Raw genomic sequence first — 22,230 nt, forward strand, 5'->3', positions numbered from 1 at the left:
ATGAAACACAAGAAATATTCACCAAACGTAACCCAAATCCAAGTTGGGAAAATATATCTATCAATATTTCTTTAAGACATACAATATTTCCAGGCTAAAGAATTCTGGTCAGAAATAGGTAGATTTCCGGGATTTCCCTGGTGGCGCAGTGGTTAAGAATCCACCTGCCGATGTAGGGGACGTGGGTTCGTGCCGCGGTCCGGGAGGATCCCACGTGCCGCGGAGCGGCTGGGCCCGAGAGCCGTGGCCGCTGAGCCTGTGCTCCGCAACGGGAGAGGCCACAGCAGTGAGAGGCCCACGTACCGCAAAAAAAAAAAAAAAAAAAAAAGAAAAAAGAAAGAAAAAATCTCTAAATCTACCCTGTAACTTGACAATGCATACAAATTTGTTAATATGCTTAAATGCCAGGCAAGGGTTAAGACAGTCTTACAAAGTTTTGAAATCTCTTAAAAAAAAAAAAGAAAGAAAGAAAAAGAAAAACCATGTTTACATTGTCTACAATTCTGTGGCCAGAATTTAGGGAAATCAACCCAAATTTTCTTTGCATTCTATTAAATTCACATGCAATCTCTGTGCCAAGTCTGGCTCAATACTTCTACACACCAAACAGCCCACACTTACTTCTGTCACACACCCCAGCGTAGTCTGGGTAACGGGCCACCACGTTCCCACCCCTGCCCATGAGGGAGGGAAGGGAGCCTCTTCCCCAGTGCCTGGGCCCCAGGGGTCTCGGGGGACACTCCAGGCAACCCACCAGCTTTCTGTCGCTGCAGTGACCTCTGGCAGGACCAGCAGAAAGACCACCTAGGTGGGGTGACCTCTCGGGAGGGCGGGGTGTCTGCCGGCCAAGAGACCCTGCAATGCACGGTGGCTACTGGACTTTCTGGAACTTGCCTTCCCGAAGACCCCAAGCTCGTGTGCGTTGTGCTTGCCCCCAACTCCTCCCGCTCTGCGTCCGCGGACACAGGGGACCGTACTCAGGGAAGTCCAACACAACCCTGTCTTCATGATAAATCGGCTGCAACTTGCCGGCAACCAGCGGACTCTTGCTAAAGACTGGGGCTCCCAAGCCAGCCCCTTCCCAGCTGTGCCACGTGGGTGTTGGCACGTGCTCACAGGCAGGTCAGGGCCACTTAACGGGACAGAACCCGCGACGTCAGTTTAACAGAGCAAGTCCCCGGCGCTGGCCCCCCAGCTCCGGGCACCCCACATGCCAAGCCTGGTCCCAGGAGGCTGGCTCTGGGGAGGGCCAGACGGAAGCCCTGTCGCCTCTGCAAGCTGCGCTGCTGTGAACAACTCGTTACAAACATGAAAACCACCCTTATCGATCTGGCTGTACAAACTCAGGCCACAGATACAAACGCTGTCCTGTGGCCAACGTGCAGCCCAAACCCCTCGCCGCCCGCCCCCCCCCACCGGGGCCCTCCACCAGGAGACCCGACAGAGCCCACCGCGCGCGGGGACACCGAGAGCGCCCCGCCCCGCCCCCAGCGCGCCCTGCGGTCCCAGCGTGTGCGGCTCCCCAGACTCACGGGCTGGGGCTGAGCCCAGGGTCCCCGCTCTGCAGAGCGGGCTTCCGCGGGGGCCAAACCTGAGACCGCCCTGCACGGCAACCCAAGGAAACCAGAGGGGGCTTTCAAACCATCCCCCCGAGAAGCGTGGCTGCGCGAGGCAACCCACGGCCCCTGCACGCTACCTTCAGGGGCACCTCCCCACCCACCAACGTCCTGATGACGTCCGGTGGCTGAGCACGTGCCACGCTCCCACGCCACCTCCCTCAGACCCAGTCCAGCGCTTAGAAAACACCTCCTAGACACACCTCGTACACTACTACTTACTCCTAATTTTGGACTAAAACCACTTCTCCTTGAGGGAAGTAACATTAAAACAGTAACCCGAAGCTAGAGAGCACTTGTAAATTCCCTGTTTCATTCATACGGCAGCAGACAGACTTGCCGTGTGTTAGATGTTCCTCATCTGCTACTGGGAACCCGCCCTTGGGGCCCAACAGTGAGCCCCACATGGAAAGATCTCTCTGGCAGATGCTGCACCTGCAGCAAACGTCTCTGTTTACCAAGGGGCTGCCCTTCCCTGGCTCCCAGTCTGTTCACAAGGCCTGCGTTCAGCGGTGTCACCAACAGGCCCTCAAACCAGCTTCCAACATCCCTTTCAACACACATCTTGTCCAGGCTTTTCTCTGTAGCACTTTCTCTTGCTCTCAAATTAATTTCTTGCTCAACAGGAAAATTCAGAGCAACGGAAACCCACGGGCCAGGGGCGGCGGGATGGCCGCAGAGCGCCCTAGCGTCTTCCAGAAGGATGCGAGCCACCGGCGGGAGAGCCCCTGAAGGCCTCCCTCAGCCCTGGCAGCCCATGCCGGACTCGGCAAGATGCGCAGGCACCCCAACCTCCACGGGCCTCCCCAAAGAGAACGTGACTCTCTCACCACCAAAGGCTCCAGTCACAACAAAGGGCAGAGCAACATGTCCACTCCTGGTGTAGCTTGAGACAAACACACACGCACACACAAACCTATGTGCTCGTGTCCGCAGCTGCACGGGGTTCACGGTGGCCAAGGGGAGGAGACGATTCAGGGGTCTTTCGACTCACGAACGATCACCAGGATGTGGGTCCTGCCACACGGTGAACTATGACTTGGCCACAAAAAGGAACGGCGCCCCGCTACACAAGATGCGGGTGAATGACAACACAATGCTCGTGGAAGCTCCCAGACAGAGGGGACGTTTATGGGCAAATCTACAGAGACGGGAAGCAGGTCAGCGGTTACAGGTGACAGACAACATCAGGGGGTCCTCGTGGTACGGGAGCTGTTCCTGTGTCCTGACTGCAGTGCCGCATACAGGGAGCCAAGAACACACACGCATCTAGATATCAACAAGGCGGTCTGAGTAAAATCAGAGGATTTGACCAAAGCCGGTGTGCTACCCTGGTCGTGATGTTGTCCAGTTTTGTAGAATGTTACCATGAGAGAAACCAGGCCAAGTGTACAAGGCTCTCTGTGTTGCTTCCTACACTTGCACGTGACTCCACAAAGACCTCAAGAAAATCAACACATACACACACACACACACACACACACACGCCCAAGGAGCCAGCCCATCTCAACACCCAGGCACCAAGAGCGCACAACCCCCAGCCCCACCGCTAGGTCCCAGCTGAGGGCTTGAGCTCTGAGAGGCTGGGGACATCCCCCAGGATCAGTCCATGCTCTCGTGAGAAGAAAGCAAACCTTGTTTAGATTCAAGCATCAGGAAGAGCAGGGAAAGGGAGGGGCCATTTCAATCAGGTGTGATGAGAAGGGATTGGTGGTCAAAGCCCTAGAATCAGTAAAACCAGCTTCTCTCCCTTTTCAAGTATCTGCGTGCTTGGGTTTCCCTGGTGGCGCAGCGGTTAACAATCCGCCTGCCAACGCAGGGGACATGGGTTCAAGCCCCGGTCCGGGAAAATCCCACATGCCACAGATGGAGCAACGAAGCCCGTGCGCCACAACTACTGAGCCCACGCGCCACAACTACTGAGCCCACGCACCACAACTACTGAGCCCATGCACAACTGCTGAGCCCACGCGCCACAGCTGCTGAGCCCACGCGCCACAACTGCTGAGCCCATGCACCACAGCTACTGAACCCACATGCCTAGAGCCCGTGCTCCGCAATAAGAGAAGCCACCGCAATGAGAAGTCCGCGCACTGCAAACAAGAGCAAGCCCCGCTCACCGCAACTAGAGAAAGCCCAAGCACAGCAACGAAGAGCCAACAATTAAGAAAAGAAAAACAGAATAAAATGATTTTTAAAAAAAGAAAAGAATCCGTGTGCTCCATCTCAGGCTTTCTTCTCGGGGCTCAGCACACTCCGCTGAAAGGACCTGCATCCCAGGGTGGCCAACGTGCATCCCCACAGCAGCTCGGAGGACACGCGTACAGCCGTGGAGGCCCCCGTGGAGAAGATTCCCGAAGGGCCTGTTGCCACATCTGGCAGTCCGATCTGCTCCCTGGCCTGAGGGTGCTCGTGGGGCAGCAGCCCCTGCCCCCAGGCCAGGGAGCGAGGCCGAGTCCCCGTGGGGTCCAGCCATCACCCTGGAGCCCTCAACAGCCGCTGTGGGGTCTCATCGGCATCCCCACGCCCTACAAACCGGGCCATACGCAACGCCAAAGGTGCGTCACTGAAAACCACTTCTTCAAAAACCCTATGAAAGCTCTAAAGGTGAGACCAGAGGGATGACGGGCTCGCGAACGCAGAGGCAGGAGCGAGGGTCCGCCCTGAGCCCGGGGCCCCTCCCACCGGCTCCAGCTGCAAACCGAAGGACACAAAGACCACCGATGATGGCGCCTGACTCTCACATACACAGAAGGTTTCAAATTCAGTTCTGAGAAAAACTACCACTAGAGTTCACACCCTTATGAGGAAAAACCAACGATATGCATCGCAAGACAGACCATAACACGCGAAGCCTAAGGAGAAGGCCCTGCACGGCGTCTGTGGAAGGTGCGGCAGCCGGCAGGCGGGCCCGCAGCACAGCGCCAGCGCTCTTCAAGCATCACCGCCAGCAGCCGCCCTCACCAGCCATCGCTAGAAGCTCCAGGGGACGGTTTTCAGTCTTTCACTGTCAGACTTACTACTGAAGTACATGCAGGTAACGTGATATGGTATCACAGATTTACTTTAAAATACTAAAACTTTAAAATTTTTAAAAAAGAAGGCAAACAAAGACGCACAGAAGCAGGGGAGGAAACAGAACCAAATGCTGCTAATTGCTGAAACTGTACACGGAGTGTGTACGACTGTCTCCGATTCTGGGAGTGCTGGGAAACGGAAGGTGGAATAAACACGCCACCTTTACGTGTGCTGTGAGACCGCACGTGCCGGGGCTCCCGACAACACGCCGTCCACCCTCAGGCGGCCAGAGGTGTCTGTCCATCCCTAGACTTTTCCCGAACGACCCGGTCACCTTCAGAGTCACTCACAGAATGGCCGCATACGTGCTCCTCCGCACGCGTGCACACACACACACAAACACACGCGCGCGCGTGCACGCCTGTGGAGAACCAGAGAAACCAGTCCATGTTCTCCCCACAGGAAATGAACTCTGAGGCCCCAGCCGTGCCCTCCCTCAACGTCACCACCATAAAGGGCTCTCCCAGCCCGCCTCCAGATCACGGCCAGGGGACAAGGCGCTGTCGCACAGTTGGGGGTGCAGAAGGCCTTCCGAGAAAACAGGTGGGTAACTTTCCCACGATCCTAAAGCAAGCTAATGGTTCGCCTTAACAGAAAAACTGCACTGCCAAAATCACACCGAAGTCAGTCACGTGGCTGTGAGGTCATCGACAACGCCCACCTCACGCCAACCCTGGGTCCGCGCCGCCGGAAGCCTCACGGGCCAGCCCCGCGCGCCGCAGTGGCACTGACAGCAGCAGCCGCACGCGTGTGTTCTGGTCCCTAAACACACGCGTGGACAAGTGGCACCCGTACCTGCCGCGGGCACCAGGAACACGGCCGTGCTCCCCCCAGGGGCTTCCTGGAGAGCAGGAGGAGGGCAATCCGCAGATACGGGAACCTCAGTCCCCAAATCCAGGTGCGTAATTGGGGGGGCGGGGGGGGATGCTGAACTGCCCTCCCGGTCACGGGGCGACACCGTGGCCACCGACAGGAGACATGGCCTTGCCGGAAACCAGCCACTCTGGAAAGAAAGAAACTGGCGTGAGACCATAACAGCACCTGACATTTGTGTTCCATGAGATGCTTCGCTTACCAAACATCAAAACACTGAGTAACCCTCACATTCACCCAAGACCCACAGGCAAGCTCAGCGCACGCACGTGTCTACCCGCCTGCACACCTTTTACAGTGACCCGACCAACACGGTCAGGACAATTACTCGTGATGAAATCTGCTGATTCTGTGCGTCTCACAGAAACAGAGGTGGGGCTCAAGTCTCGGGAGGCGGTACCAGCTGGGCAGGAGGCCCGAGTCCCGGCCCAAGCGGCCTGTGTGCCCATGCAGGCCATCAGCTTCTCGAGAAGAGCGTCAGGGCCTCTTCCCCGCCCTGGACAGAGGTTTTAGGAGCAAGCAAGCACCTGCCGACCTAGGACACATCCCCGAGGGCGCAGGGCTCCCCCACCAACCTCTCTCCTTTCAGCCACAGACACCTCTTCTCCGGCCCGTGGCAGAAAGGCGGAACCAGGACACGGGGCGCCCAGGTCCAGAGTCTTGAAACTAAGGGGGGCGCTCAGGGTGAGCTCTGCCGCCGCCAAGGCCCTCATACCTGTCCATCCAGACCCAGCGGGCACACCAAAGGCGATTGCTCCTGCTTCCCGGCAGGGCTTCACGCTTTCCCATCCAAAGAGGAGAGCTGTGCGAGCCGTCCCCCAAACCCCTGCCTACTTCCAGCCTGCGCTCTCCCGGCCTCACCCACGGGGGTGGAGTCGGCGCTCTGCGGGCAAGATGCGCGCCTCTGGTGGCTAGGGCTTCGGGGTCCAAAGTTCCCCAACGCCCTCTCTCACCCCTCTGTTCCCTCCCCAAGCCCTCAGGTCCTCTCTGGAAATCCCTTTCCTCTGAACTTCTATTAACCGTGTTTACTATTAGTGTACTTATTTAGAAACCTGTATTGCTGATATTTTATGAATCATTTCACGAACTAATCTGTTGAACCATGAGAATCCGGGGCCTCAAAAAATACTTAACACAGCACTTAATACTCAGCAAGTGTTCAAGAAAAGAACAAACTTGATGACTGCAGGCTACATAACACCAGTCCCGGGCGCTGGTCCTCTGGAACCCTCTTACTTCTTTGTGCTTCGCAACAAAGTTAGACTGATACATGGTCGTTTTCCTACCCACACTTCTACAAAGTGGCAGTGAGAGCCTCGCTGGCTTACAAGTGAACGATGGGGGCAGGGGGTGCAAGAAAGACACAACTTGTAACTCATTATTTTACTGGTAACTGCCTTCACCTTCTCTCCTCCCCGGGACTAGGAAACACCACTATCAGCTTTCACAAGCGCACAGGATCGCAGCAGAAACCGCCCAGATGGCGTGCTTCTGACCCTACAGGCACTCTCTTCACCACGTAGGCCCCGAGCGCGAGCGCGGCTCTGCGTGACAACGCTCGCGAGCACACACGTCGCCGTGGCCGCTGCTGTTCTGCGCCAACAGAGACTTGACGGCCAGCAAAGCCGACCGGCCCAGACAGAAAGGGCCAGGCCTGCTCAGGGCTGCCTTCCTCAGCGAGGTTCGTGAGAGAGGCAGACACCACCATGTGTAATGAGCCAACTTCTCCCTATGCTCCCAGACCACGCCATCCAGGCAGCACCCTCACCAAGAAAACCATCACTCGGGCCCTTCGGCTTAGATGAGAAAAGCACTTCAGGAGCTTTGTCCAGATATGAAACGGGAAAACACCTATCCTTTCAAGTTTAATGCCACATGAGTAACATGTATACATGCATGAATATAATGATTTTATTGGAAAGGGAAGTCTACCCTCTTGATCACACTGATCTAGAACCAATTCTTGATACTAATTTCAAATCACGACACTTGAGCTTGACCACCATAATGACCTCCACAGAAAATCACAAAAATAGAGAGCTTAAGAAAATATCAAACTAAGTTTATGTGTTATTAGGCCACAGATAAAGCAGGTTGAAAATAACAGTAACAGGATTATAAAGCCTGGTTAACTTGCATATTTTCTCAGGCTTTCTTGAAGACACTGGTGTATACAAGGATCCTGAATATGAACAGGCCAAGCAAAATGCCTCTAAACTTATTCATAAGCCTGAGTCATAAGCCTAAAAATACGCAGAAAGAGTCGGAGCTTAGAAGTGGCTAGAAGCTCAGAGAGGCTCAACCAACCCACCGCCGAATCACTTTTCTAAGGACTACGCCCCGCTGAGCCTCCACGTGCGCAGCACCCCCGGGCTCCCCAGCACGCACAGGGCAGGGACCACGCGTGCCACAGCCTCTGATCTGTGGCCTCCCCACTATGGTTAGGAAGCACTCGTGCGACAAGCCCAACTTGGAAAAGCAAACACCGGAGAGGAGACGCAGTCAGGAGACACAGGAAGACGGAGGAGGCAATCTCAGGCACTGTCTTGGTTTTTTTTCCTTTTGTGCGTGTTTTCTGGGAGGGGTAGTGGGTGGGGAAGGATTGTGCACAGTTGAAAGTCTGTTCAGAGCCAGATCATCATGAAGGGTGTGGATGGCACCCAGCAGTGTCAGGGCATCCGTGTAGCCAGAGCCAAGCCCAGACCCGGGTGGGGTGGCGGGACTCGCTGAACAGCATCACTGAGAGCGCTGGCGCTCCCTGACAACGACCAGCACACAGAGGGAGACTCAACGCGTGGGCTCAGCCGGGCCCGCCGGTGTCCTCAGAGCAGCCGGCCCCAGAGCGTGCGAAGGCAGGACGCGTGTGGAAAGCCTTTGTGACTGGCTACAGGGAGGCGGAGCAGCCCCCACGCCTGCCCCACGCCAGCCGGGAGGCAGCTCAAGGAGCGCCTGCAGGGGCGGGGCGCGTGGGGCGACTACCCGTTTCTACGCGAAAGGAAAACACAGACAAGCAGATGAAACGTCAGCAGCGAACGGGGCTCTCGGTATGACGTGAAAACTGAACGTGGGGTTAGGAGGCCGCCAGACCGCACAGGCACAGCCTGGACGCGCGGACCAAGCGCTCCAGACGCTGGGCCTCTGCGCAGGGCGGGCTGCTCCGTCACCGCGGCCCAGGCGTGTGTGCGGTGTGCGCGCTCACGCTTACGGAAGTGGGAACCAAGGTGGAGGGCAAACGAGGTGCCATTTGTTTGTTCCACTCACATTGTCATTGTTTTCAATAACTGCCCAAGAAGTATTCATCAAAAATTCTTGTAAATACAGAAAAACAACAAATTTAGAAAGAAATAACCTGCTACGGACACTTGCCATTTCACAGTTTCCTCATTGCTCAAAAACATACACCTCCATCTTTATTCACCAAACACTCTATTTTCTGCATCTCCAAACGACTCAAGTCCAAATATAAAGCAAGAAGTTCACTATGAAGAGATGTTATTTCTGGCACCCCAGGTGCAGAACGCCAATGTGGTTTTAGCTCCTCTGCTCCCAGGTTGCTCGAGTGCCACGACCCCCAGGGCCGGGCCATGGAGGAGGGAGGCGCTCTGGGTGGCGGAGAGTCAGCGTGTGTGCTGGAAGCCAAAGCCGTCTCTGCCGAAAGGCAACGACCGGTGCACACGGGCTCACTAGCAGGCAGTCCAGAGAAGACGGCTGCAGCTGTAAACAGGGCACTGAACGGCCGCTGCATGTGCCGCCCAGCGTGCTCTCCAGGGAGGAGCACAGACCGGGAAGCACGCCCGCCAGTCTCCACGCCAAGTGACCAGCACGACGCCTGGTATCTAAAGGAGGAGAGAGGCTGTGAGGTTCTGGCCCCAAACGTCCTCCTAGTGACAAATGCCCACAGCTCCCCTGCGCGGGCTCCAGAGGAGAGCTCGGCACAGACGCGCCAGGCCCGGCACTGACGGGGGTCCCAGGGCCCAGCCCCGAACAGAGGGCAAGTCACCAACCTCAACAGCAGGGACTGCGGGAAGACACCCGCCCAGAAACCGCCAACATGTCTGGCTGTGCAGCCCGAAGGGGCCGCGCCTCTTGCACTGCACGACCCCCAAGCCTCAGCCGTCAACAGAAAGCCACACGCGACAAGCGCTCTGCCTATAAACCAGGTGAGAGGGCTCCTCGGGGGGACCTGCTTCCAACTCTGAGAGAGAGATGGACTTAATCCTGTGCCAGGGCCCACGGGGGACGGGCAGCACAGAGCCCCGGCTCCCAAGAGATGACGGATGCCCACTCACAGCCCCTCCGCCCTCGCTCCTGTCCTCTGATCACCACAGCTCCTCTGCATTGGCAGCTGGTTCCATCTGAAGCAGCCTCAGGATGTGTCCAGAAGAAGCCTTTCGGGCAAAGGGGAAACCGCACCTGAACCCAGATCCGCTGCTGCCCTCGACAGGATGCGACAGGGCGGGGGGAGAAGACTGGGCTCAGGGCACACTGTCGGCCGGCCTGGGTCATTCACTTGGTGCCCACAAGGCAGCCACACAAGCTCTCTGGGCCGTGGCCTCCCAGCGGTGCTCACGCCATGTCTGTTCTCTTCCCCCAGACAGCTCGAGACCTTTCAAGTCCAAGTGCCGCGCGGCAGTACTGTGGAGGGCCAGGAAGGCAGCGGCCCCCTGCTCTGACCCACCTCCTCCGGCACCTGGAACCCAGCAAGCTGGCCCAAATGCTTCAGACAGTGCCCAGTGCAGGGGAGGCCCTTTCAAAGCCTAGAAAGCAACAGTTTGTCCCTGCCTTACAGCCTAATAAAGAAATAAAGAGTGCAGTCTTTAAAACACAAGTCCAGGGCTTCCCTGGTGCCACAGTAGTTAAGAATCCACCTGCCAACGCAGGGGACATGGGTTCGAGCCCTGGTCCGGGAGGATCCCACATGCCGCGGAGCAACTAAGCCCATGAGCCACAACTACTGAGCCCAAGAGCCACAACTACTGAAGCCCATGTGCCTAGAGCCCGTGCTCCGCACAAGAGAAGCCACCGCAAGGAGAAGCCTGCGCTCCACAACGAAGAGTAGCCCCCGCTCACCGCAACTAGCAAAAGCCCGCACACAGCAACAAAGACCCAATGTAGCCAAAAATTTAAAAAATAAAAATAAATTTATTTAAAACACACACACACACACACACACACACACACACACACACACACACACACACACACAAGGCCATGTGTTTATTCAACTATGCCCTGTCAAATAACTGTTTCTTGTCCGGATTTTTCAAGTTTCATACCACTGTCAGTTATTTTAAAACGGTTAACAGAAGTTACTAGAACCCATTCGATGGATACACGAACTCAGGCATGACTCTGACCCCCGTCCCCCTGCACCACAGTCCAGGCTCCGGGCTCAGGGGTTGGGGACAGGAAGAGGGGTGAGACGGGGTCTGTCTTTTTTTAAACAACCATAATGTAAGCAGCATGTTTTTTCTTGCAAAAATTTAGATAATACTGATACACTAAAAGAAAGAAAAACTAAAAGGAAGTTTAAAAGAAACTAAAGACAAAAGAAAACTGAAGACCAGTCCCCACCATCGGGTCTCCTCCAGCCAAACACCGAATCAACACTCCCCCGCCTCCGTGTAAGATTACAAGTGTTACCCGTGAGCAAACTTTCCCTAACTTAACATATAAACCCACGACTGATTCCCCAAACCTGCTGTGCACTGTCCCACAATAATTGATAAAGCCACGGGACCTGTAATCAGAGCCTCGCAGGGTGCAGGGCTGCCGTCCACACAGGACAGAAGGCGAAGCACACCTCAGGAAGCAAGCGAGTCCTGCCTGCAACATCTTCCCCTCGAGCGCAGGAGGCCACCTGCTCTGAAGCTGTCCTGAGCCAGTGAGACTAAGGTGTGAGGCTCGGCTCTGAATCGAAATCGAGCTGAGATCCAGAACACAACATCTACACACACACACACACACACACACACACACACACACACACACACACACACACACACACACACACACACACACACACACACACACACACACGTCAATTATGTCTCAATCACACTGGGGGGAAATAAAACATAGAAATTTTTTTAAATTAGAAAGGGACAGAATGATTTTTTCCCTTCCTTTTACCTCTATCAGGTGGCCTTTTGATCTTACAACATTTTACAGTAACCCACATGTAAGATCAACAGAATTCAACCCTAACGAGAGCGCTGTGGTGGCAGAAGCAGGGAAGGTCGGTGAGGAGTCTGTTGGCAGGTGTGTGAGCGCACGCGAGTGCACAGCCAGAGGCAGCTTTTCACGGCGGAGTCTGCAGGATAGAAGAGAGCTTCCAGCCATAAAAAGGCTACTCGGGACTCGTCTGCTCACCAGTCCTCACAAAAGCAGCACGGAGTCCCGTGTTCACGTCCTCCAGCACCAGGCAAGCGTGTGGCGTGGGAGTCACAGTGGCCGGAGCCCTCCCCATGGTGGGGACCCCCCTTCCTAGGAAGTCGGGCTGGTTTCCAGCAAGAGATGCACCAAGTATGGGAAGGTGACAGCACCCAAAGCCACCCCCAATTCTGCCCGCAGAAATGCAGTTAACTCCCAGCTATTAAGCAACAAACAAAACAGATGTTTTATGCTATCTATAAACTTTTATCTCTTCATTATTTTTTAATCAGACCACTGAGTTGAGAAAACACCAACTAAATGCTTTGTAGGCAGCAGCCCTGAAGCTAACACCTTATAAACAAAACCTTTCTATCATTCTTCTGCTGTAGCTTTTTTGAAAACAGGTTCCGAGAGAAGATTCTAAGAAACTCCAACTCTCCATGGCCGAGACTCGGAACGCCTGAGTAGACGGCACCATTACAGACACGAGGACCAAGAGCTTTCCCAGCGACCACGGCAGCTACGGCAACGCAGGTGGCACTCGCACTGCAAGGTCTCGGCCTTCGGAGCCCAGCAGAGCCCTCCCCGCCGGCCCAGAGACGGAGGAGTCCCCGGCAACAGCAGGGAAGCTCGGAAGGGCCCGCGTGTCCTGGGCTGGCCGAGGGCCACCCTCCGTGGCGAGAAAGGAGGTGGAGCGACCAGTGCCGACAAGAAAACAAAACCAAAGGACCGGGTCTTCACTCCTCAGAAATTACATGTGCTTTAGGTACAGCCTACCAGCCACAGCCTGGAAAGAAGACCGGCCCCCGCAGCAGCGGCACTGTCCGTCCGAGTCCCAGGAAGCCCTCCTCCAGGCCATCAAGCACGGGGACACCGGTCCACTTAAGAGGCAGCTGTCGTATCCCCCGAGCTACCACCTGGGCCCCAAACCTGCCCAGACAAACCATGGAATCTTTGGGAGATTGGGATTGACATAGAGACACTCATATGTATAAAACAGATAATAAAAAAAATTATAAAAAATACTTAACCAATCTTATTTAAGGAGAGAAGTCACTCTAAGCTCTCAATTGACTTTAAAAACTTAAGGAACACAGTCGTATTTGTCAGCAAAAGAAGCAAAGAGGCTGCCAGGGTCTCTATTTCTCAGATTATAGTTGTTGAAGTAAAGCCCTTCCTGATTGGAAAACATAATGTGGGACTTTATTTTTTTTTTATAAATTTATTTATTTAGTTTTGGCTGCATTGGGTCTTTGCTGCCGTGTGCGGGCTTCTCATTGTGGTGGCTTCTCTTGTTGTGGAGCACGGGCTCTAGCAGAGCAGGCTTCAGTAGTTGTGGCATGTGGGCTCTGCAGTTGTGGCTCGTGGGCTCTAGAGCACAGGCTCCAGTAGTTGTGGAGCACAGGCTTAGCAGCTCCGCGGCACGTGGGGATCTTCCCAGACCAGGGCACGAACCCGTGTCCCCTGCATTGGCAGGCGGATTCTTAACCACTGCGCCACTACGGAAGCCCTAGAAAGTCACATTTTTAAACACTTTATTCAACTGTAGTTGGTTCACAACTTTGTGTTAACGTCTGCTGAATAGCAAAGCAGCACGTCACACTGTTAACAGTGTGACGCGCAGGACGGTCCACGGAGCCTGTCCGCCTCCTCACGGCCGCACAGCCGGTTCCCCAGACGCAGCGTGCCAGGCAGCCACTCCACCCTCCACCCCAGGAAGGCCTGGCCAAGAGATCACAGCCACACACAGCCACTGTGGACGCTCGCAGACCAGCCTCTCTTCTGGGCTGTGACAGCACAGCACAGCTCCCGGGCAGGGCGAGGCTTTCTGAGACCACGGTCTCTAGTCTAGATGGACCCCCCAGAAGGAGGGCTGCAATTCGGGGGTGGGGGGTGGGGGGGCAGCTCAGAGCTGCTGACACTTATCCCAAAAGGTACCTGCCAGGGAACAGTATTTCTAAAAGAACTTCAGGACACAAATAATAGTGATAAAACTGCAAGTCGTGACCTGAAACAGTTTACCTCTTACCTCTGGTGGGTGGAGAAAGCAGATCCTTTTCCAAGTGACAAAACGTTCATTTAAGAAAATAACAGTCTTGACAGCGTGGATGACATCAAGCAAAACAAACGCTTCAGACGTTCTCACATGATGCAATGAACGCTTCGGAAAATGGAAGCCTGGAGACGCTTCCAGCCCGACGGGACTGCAGGCGCTCCTCACCCAGGCAGCCGCGGGGCCAGCCAGCACCCCGACTGGACACGACGAGCAGGCACTTCTCCTCTGTGGTCGTCCGCCTCCCAAACCACAACCCCGTCTAAGGAGAAAACATCAGAGGAACCCACACGGAGGACATTCTCTAAGAAACACCTCACTGGTGGTCCTCAAAACTGCCCGGGTCACAGAAGACCACAAGAGACTGAGGTGACAGGACCACTGAAAGCGATGGGGTGTGCCGGGCAGGGCCCTGGGACAGAGGGGGCGTCGGGCAAGGAGTGAGGCTGAAGAGTCTGAGTGCGAGTTAACGCAACGCACCAGGGCCAGTCCCGGAAGGACAGACCGCCAGCGCCGACCCGGCGATGCAAACGGGCCCGTCGACAGCCCCACGTGCAGGGCTGCCAAGGAGCCCAGAGCCTGCGCCTCTGAACCATCCAACTCCTGGAGCAGAAAACTGCCCAGGGCTCCTTTCTTCTGAGTACCATGTCGGAGAAGAGGAACACCGGAGACAGAGTCTAAGCCATTCCCCTGCAGAAGACAGGAAACCACTTTGAGCGAGCCTGCGTCGAATCCCCGCCGGGGACCCTCCCCGTCGCCCTCACCCAGGTGACCCGGGCACCTTCCTGTCCACGGAGTCCTTCCCTTGTCCCCAGCGCACAAAGTTTAAAGCCAAGGAATCCACAAAATGCTCCCATATCACTGTGCAGACCCAAGAGGCAGCGACGGCCAGGTCTCGGTCAGGCAGAGGCGCCCGAGCCCGGACGCCCACCCCGCTCCACCCCCGTCCAGCCCTTCCGGTGCCCGCTCTGCTCAAGCCGGCATCACGGAGAAGACGCGTGAAAGCGTCCCCTAATCCACACGGCTCTGCAAAAACTAACATCTGTTCTTGGTGACGCGTAAATGTGCCAACCGAGTTAGAAAAGGGACGTCCCCAAAGGTCTAAAACAGCCCCAGCGGAGCCGTGGGGACTGGAGGCCGAGTGTGCTCTGCTCTGCGGCCACCCGCTCCACCTGGCACGGCAGCCCGGGGGGTCCCGATAAACCTGCAGTCTCCGGGCTTCAGGGCGGGGCTCTCAGGCCTCTGGTCCGGCCGGCCTGCCAGTGCTGGTGTTCACTACTTTTGCTGCTTTCTGGCTCACCGGGTCTCACCCTTCACACTCCCCAAAACTGAAGGAAGTCGGCTTTACAGGAGCTTTACAGGAGGCAGGGAGGGGGGCTTGATAAAGAGTACAAAGCCATTTCAAGTTGAAGCAAACAGCAACCAGTACACGGGGGTTCCAAGCTGCGTAAGCCTCACCACAACTACCTAGAAGTGAGAGCGCACTTCCTGGGCCCTTCTGCGGAGGCTTCAGTCTAAGCACTTCATTGTTGCTGGCCCTTCAGACCGTTTAAAAACCCAAAAGCTGCTAGTGAAAAAAGCAACACGAAGTCCCTGTGAGCTATGCTTACTATGAGATTTAAATACATAATAATGTACAGACTAGAACATAAGGCACCTTATTTCCCAAAACAGGAACGTGACCTAGACAACCACACATCATCCATTCCAACAACCTACTGCTTACAGTGGAGAAACCACTTTTATAGCTGTTCTTTTCATTTCCATCTTATAAAAAGTAAACGTGCCCGCTGAGGACCACTACATCACGCGGGGCGCTCCGGGTGGTTTGCTCTGGGCGCCCCCTGTCCTCCTGAGCACCCCCCCCCAGCACACACCCCCGTGACCGCGGGGCCCCGGCCTACTGCCTGCTGGGTATCCCAGTCACCCTCCTCCCGGCCCCTCAAGTCCCTCGTGCCCAAACACTGCTCCTCCCATCGGCCCCTCCTCTCTGTGTCCCCCGTCTCTGCAGCGACACTGCTCTCCCTCCAGTTACCGAGCTGAGAGTCTGGTTCCCCACTTCCCAGCCCCTGAGCAGCCTCGGAGATGGGCCCGCGCCGGCTCGCTGGGCTTCCTCCCCGCCCCCCTTCCCAGACACCCCTTGGTCTGGTGGCCCAACCTCGCCTGCACCCCAACCTTTAGACACACTGGACTCGCAGCTCCAGACTCACTCTGATTCCTTCACCCGAAAGCCCTTTTTTAAACACCACGGCCATTTGTTCTAATTATACTTATTACTCAAAGCCCACCCAAAGCTACCTCCTCAGTAGGGAGCCTTGGTCAAGCTCAATCCACAAGAGAAACAGTCTCCCCCTTCCCACACACCTCCTTCTCACAGGTGCTTCCAGAGGGTCTCTCTGTGCGTCTGACATCTTTCTGAGAGACTCAAATGCCTTGAGATTCACTCGGGCTCACAGGTGACGTCACAGCCTCACGGAAGAGCACCCGCTGGGGCTGCTGGAGTCCCACGCACACACGAGACTCCTCCTTCCTTCTGCAGGCAAAGTGAGAACGCCCACCACAGGGGTCCGTTACGGATTAAAAGGGGGAGCAGCTGGCCCAGTGCTGCTGGGCAGTAAGCAGTCCAGCAAGGCCATTACTCTTCATGCTGGAAATCCAGTCGAGTGTTACATGGCATGTTGCACATACAGGTGCTAAACATTGACTAAATAAAAGGGAATACGTCAGACAGTGAGAACTACCATTCTGATCTGCGCAAGTTTGAAGTTTATGCCAAAGAAGAATCACCAAGAAAGTTATGGCACAGACTGATTTAATTCTGAGGGCCAAAAATAAGGGAAGCTCCAACCACAGTGTGTCAAAAGTGGCAGTGGGTCCCGACACACAGCTGTGGTCACACAGATCCAGCAAAGCCACAGCCCACAGAGCAGGAGCCAGTCCAGAGCAGAAAGCGCCGGGCAGGGCCCGCGCGGGGTGAGGCGCTCCTGGCCCGGCTGTCCCCAGCGCAGGCGCGCTCTCAAGACTCCGTTCCAACCGGCTTCCGCGTCCCTGGACACAAAGGGCCTCTACTCCACCAAGCTTGCTGTACTCCTCTCAATAATCAGGAGACCCCTCCCGATACAAAAATATCTCTGACAGACAGTTAGTATTTTCCCCTCCTCATCTCAGTAAAACCTGAAAAAGATCACTTTCATATACAGGTGTCATGTTTTACGATAAAGAACTTCATTAAAGATGCTTACCGGGTTGTACACCAGTTTCATAGTAAACGGCCTGCAGAGTTACATCCAGGAGGTCACTGAGTTATTGGGAAAAGGCCCAGCGTCCTCACTTCCAATTAAAGCAGATCGGCCCCAGCATTATTAGAACGTCAGTCTCAAGGTCCCTTCACAGTCAATTCAGAGACAGCAATTTCTTAGAAGACTAATAAAAGTTGAGTATACAGAACTCCATAACTTTAAAAAGTTCTCCAAACCAGCAAATGTGTACCGATATATTTCGAGTCATTGCAATCCAGATCATCTTAAAAGGTCTGCAAAATTTGGGAAAAAAAGACAGATTTTTAGATCAAGTGACCAGGCTGAACTACAGAAGACAAAACCAAAGTGACCCAAGAGGAAGCTACATGGTTCAAATGATCCAAGAGAATCAGGGTCTAAAACTATGAGATGCGACGTCAGTTTGGAGGCAGCGTCTCAGCAGGAAGAATTACGCAAGGAAACTGGAGGAGGCCCAGGGAAGGGCTGTGTGCTGCCAGAGGAGTGGCTGGACCTCGCCCAGCAGCCTGTCCTGGGAGCAGCGTCCGCACCCCCGAGAGCGGCTGGCACACGGGAAGCCCGGCCGCGCGGCGCTGCCTTCCGCTGCTGGTCTGCACTGGAAGAGGAGATCAAAGGAAGGGAGCCAGCTTAGGGCACCCACACACAGCTGAGGGTGTGTGCTGAGTCTGTGAGCATGCGCCAGAAGACATGCACAGACCTACTTTAAAGGGGGGGGGGGCCTGCTGTTCACATTTCTGTGAGAACTACAGGAGGGATGCTTATTACCAAGGGTCCGCTAAATCAGGAGCCCTCTGAAAATGCACACGAACTCGTGAGCTTACGCACTAGGGAGAGGTCATGGACACCATCGGATTCTCCTAAGGCTGTGGAATTTTGAGAGACCGATAAGCATACAGGCTGACCTGATTTGTCCAACTACGATTTCTCATACATGCTGAAGAGCTAAGTACAGCTGTTTACAAAATGTGGTCCAAGGACCCTTAGGAATTCCTGCAGCCCTTTTGCAACTTTTTTCATAGCAACACTGCCTTTTTAGCTGGGGTGATATTTGCACTCATGATGCAAAGGTGATGGTCCAATTTGCTTAAGAACCTCCATGATGAACCATTAATTAATGAATTATTAATTTCATTACATACCAAGCCTTTCCGTACTTGTCTTTTTCATATTCTATGTAACAAAATGTGAAATGTACATGAAGCATTTCTGCTGTGTACCAAATAATAGCTGTCTCCAGCAAAAGCATTTTTATATGGAAGAATGACTGATATACAAACGTGGGTATGTGGCAGACTGTTTCTAGAAAATGAACAAAATGAGACTGCCACTTCAAGGAAAACACCTGACCTAATTTATTGATTTTTGGCCACGACGTGCAGCATGCAGAATCCTAGTTCCCCAACCAGGGATCGAACCCAGGCCCTCAGCACTGGAAGCTCAGGGTCCCAACCACTGGACCGCCGGGGAAGTCCCAGCACCTGACCTGTTGTATTGCCAACGCTGAAATTCAAGCATTTGGTCAAATATTAGAATTTTGGAAAACGCCATGAGCAGATAGCTTTTGATGGCTTAAAGGCTCTTCTGATGGGACTGGTGATAAGAGAAACCAAAGTAGCAAAATAAAATACATCAGCATCTGGAAGACAGAAATAACTGAGCAAACCACAGTTGACCAACTGCCAATGCACAATGCTGCGAAATCCAACACAGGTAAAAGGTCCAGTTACAGTGCAAGACAGACCAGTGGGTCGAATACGGCTGAGACCCAGTGGAGGACGCATGCTGCCAATGAGCTGATATCACCACACGACTATTCGTTGGGTTTCAGTGTCATATCAAATAAAACCTCCACAATTATATCAGAAAGCTATTGAATTCCCTGGCCGTCCAGTGGTTAGGACTCGGCGCTTTCACTGCCGGCGCCTGGGTTCAACCCCTGGTCAGGGAACTAAGGTCCCCGCAAGCTGTGAGGGGAGGCAAAAAAAAAAACCAAACTATTCAGATAGTCTTCCCTATTCCAACTACATTTGGCGGGGGGGCCCATACTTTAACCAAAGCAACATATGAGTTTTTCATTTTGGAAAGTACAGTGATTTAGAGTAAAATGCAATGGATTTATTACTCCTACTTTTAAATGAAATTAGTAAATAAGCATTGTATTGACAGACGCCCCTATAGAGATAGAAGTTTTCTGGGCCCCCCTGTGTTTACCACATGGGGAGTTCCTGAGATGACAGGGCCCAGGAACAAGGGCGGGCAGGAGACACAGCTCCTCCAGGCCCCCACTCCACCACAGACCCCGCCAAGACCCTTTAATCCGTGTGCCCCACTCCCTGGATCCCACCATGATCACCGTCAACTAGACGAGAAGAGAGAAAACATGAACATATACAAAATCTGAGCGTTTCTCTCAAAGCAGCACTGGCTTTCTGTCTGTCTCCCTGCTGGCAGCCGACGCCCAGGGCCGCGTGGTTCCACATCAGGAGCACAGAGGAGACTGGAGCAGGGTGGTGGGCCTGGCCCGCCTGGTCCGCCTGGTGGGCCTGTCTGTCCATTCGGCTCCCCTTGAGACTTGTGGAGGCCAGCAGAGAGTGCCCGCCGGCTGCGGGACGCGGACACCGACACGAGGGGCCCATGTTCCCCGGGCTGGGGCATGACTGGGACTTTGTCCTTTTTGCTCGGCAAGAGTAAGATGCACTATTCCAGATTTTACAGCAATCTTTTGTAGACCCTGACCCAGGACTATCCTCTGAATGTCAAGATGAAAAGGATCCAAAATCATCTCATTTACAGATGGGGAAATGAAGGCCTAGCGGTGAGGCTGCAGCACAGGGGTGAACAGACCGGGTCCAGGTCCAAGCAGCCCCCACGCTGGCTACCAGAACCTCCGGGCGGGGCTCTGCTTCAGAACGTGGCTCAGGGCCCCGAGCGTCAATCCTACTGCTGAGTCCAGAGGCAGAGCTCACTCTCAAAAACGCAGTGTGTGGGTTGTGTTTGGAGAATTTGGCGGCATTCTGAAATAGCTACAGACCCCATGACACTCTACGTGTTCTAAGCCCAGGTTAAGAATTACTGGTCTTGTCTCTGAAAGGAAAATTAAGTGGTGTAGGCAAAGGCACATTGGCTGGACAGGCACAGAGACTTCCCAGGGAGCCCAGCGAGGGCCTTGCACCGCCTCTGGCCTGGGGTGCGCACCCTCGGGCCCCAGGAGACCACAGCCCGGGGCCGTCCTTCTCCCTGTCGCCCATCACCAACTCCGCAGTGTGTCACCGCTGTGGGGATGGTTTCCACGTGAAGTGTTTCAGGTGTTCCCTGAACAGAAGGCTGCATCGTTCTGGAGCAACGTCCTGCACAGTCCAGGGCTCTCGGAACTGGGGGACAACACGGTACAAGCGTCCGGGCGGCAACACCCCCTCTTCCAGGCAACTCACAGAGAGGTCAGAGGTCAGCAGCTGGCTTTGCTTACTGGCTACTTCCCATCAGAGAGGACCAGAGAGACAATTAAAAGTGATCCAAGATGCCCTTCAGGGGGCGAATGGGTAAATAAACTGTAGGACATCCAGACGGCGGACTATTATTCAGCGCTAAAAAAAAAAAAGAGAAATGCGCTATCAAGCCATGAAAAGACACGCAGGCACCTTAAATGCACATTCCTACGCGAAAGGAGCCCACCTGAAAAGGCCGTGCGAGCCCAACCACATGACACTCTGGAAAAGGCAGAACTGGAGACGGTGAAGAGACGGAAGGGTGAACAGGTGGAGGGAGAGGGTTGCAGGGCGGTGAGATGAGCCTGTGTGAGGCTGTGATGGCGGAGACGCATCATCACACACTCGTCCAAACCCACAGGACCGACAGCACTGAGAGGGAAGCGGGATGCAGACGGTGGACTCGGGGTGACACCATGTCTGTGCAGGTTCACTGCTTTCTACAGACCAACCGCTCCGGGTTGGGTGGGTGGGGGTGGAGTGTATACGGGAAACCTCTGTACCTTGCTGCTTGATTCTGCTGTGAGCCTAAACCTGCTCTAAAAAATAAAGTTTGCTTAATAAAAAAAGTCACTGAACTGCCACAAGCTCACCTCGCTGGGCCGGGAGGCCCCCAGGAACAGAGCGCCTGGTTTAACATAACAAAGGCAGCCACATCAGGCTGGGCCGCCAACCCCCAGCCCAGCCTCCCACCTCCTGAAGCCCCTCCCACCTCACCTGCGCCCCTCCCAGTCCCCAGGCTCCGCTCAGTGGGACCCCCTGCTGCGTGAGGGCGGACAGTGTGCAAGGGGACAAGGCCCCTTTTTTCCAGAAAACGTGAAAATCATAATTTCATCAGGCACATTATATACACTGCTCTCTAGACTATGTAGTCTCTAAAAGTCACATTTTGAAGTTTCACGTCATCAGAAGTTAATGCTAGGTTTTAAAGTGCAGAACACGAAAGTTTATATACAGTCTGATCCCTGTTTTGTGAAAAGTACGTAACGTATTCACAATTTTTAATTTGTATGTTTATCTTTGAGGGACAGGATTACACATGATTTTTATTTTATTCTTTTTTTTGGCGGTACGCGGGCCTCTCACCGCTGCGGCCTCTCCCGTTGCGGAGCACAGGCTCCGGACGCGCAGGCTCAGCGGCCACGGCTCACGGGCCCAGCCGCTCCGCGGCATGTGGGATCCTCCCGGACCGGGGCACGAACCCGCGTCCCCTGTATCGGCAGGTGGACTCCCAACCACTAAGTCACCAGGGAAGCCCCTATTCTTTATATTTAACTTTATTTACTGGTAAGTGTTATTATCTAAATTGTGTCCCCCCCCAAAAAAAAGGTTATTTTGGGATCGTAACCCCCAAGTACCTCAGAATGCGGCCTTATTTGGAAACAGGGTCTTTGCGGATGCTGTCAAGATGCGATCGTGAGGGTGGGTCCTCACCCGGTACGACTGGTGCCCTTATAAAAAGGGGAAATTTG

The 22,230-nt window shown here is 54.4% G+C and overlaps 1 protein-coding gene across 21 annotated transcripts in view; it reads right to left on the reverse strand.

Moving 5' to 3' along the window:
- Positions 1 to 22,230, reverse strand: part of ANKRD11 (ankyrin repeat domain containing 11) — a 170,365-nt gene that overhangs the window by 64,318 nt on the left and 83,817 nt on the right. For 10 of the 21 annotated variants that reach the window (XR_010837803.1, XM_067019506.1, XM_067019501.1 and 7 more), the window contains 2 exons: positions 19,627 to 20,857; positions 17,238 to 17,527 (listed from right to left, as the gene is read on the reverse strand). The exons of 7 other annotated variants lie outside the window; for them this stretch is intronic. The gene's annotated coding sequence lies outside the window, so the exon portion shown is untranslated. Of the gene's footprint in view, positions 1 to 5,489; positions 5,698 to 13,971; positions 14,686 to 17,237; positions 17,528 to 19,626; positions 20,858 to 22,230 lie in introns of those variants that run through there. 4 more of the 21 variants (XM_059045882.2, XM_059045881.2, XM_067019502.1 and 1 more) reach the window with 3 other exon arrangements.

The sequence above is a fragment of the Kogia breviceps genome, chromosome 18, assembly GCF_026419965.1.
Source record: "Kogia breviceps isolate mKogBre1 chromosome 18, mKogBre1 haplotype 1, whole genome shotgun sequence".
NCBI lineage: Eukaryota > Metazoa > Chordata > Mammalia > Artiodactyla > Physeteridae > Kogia > Kogia breviceps.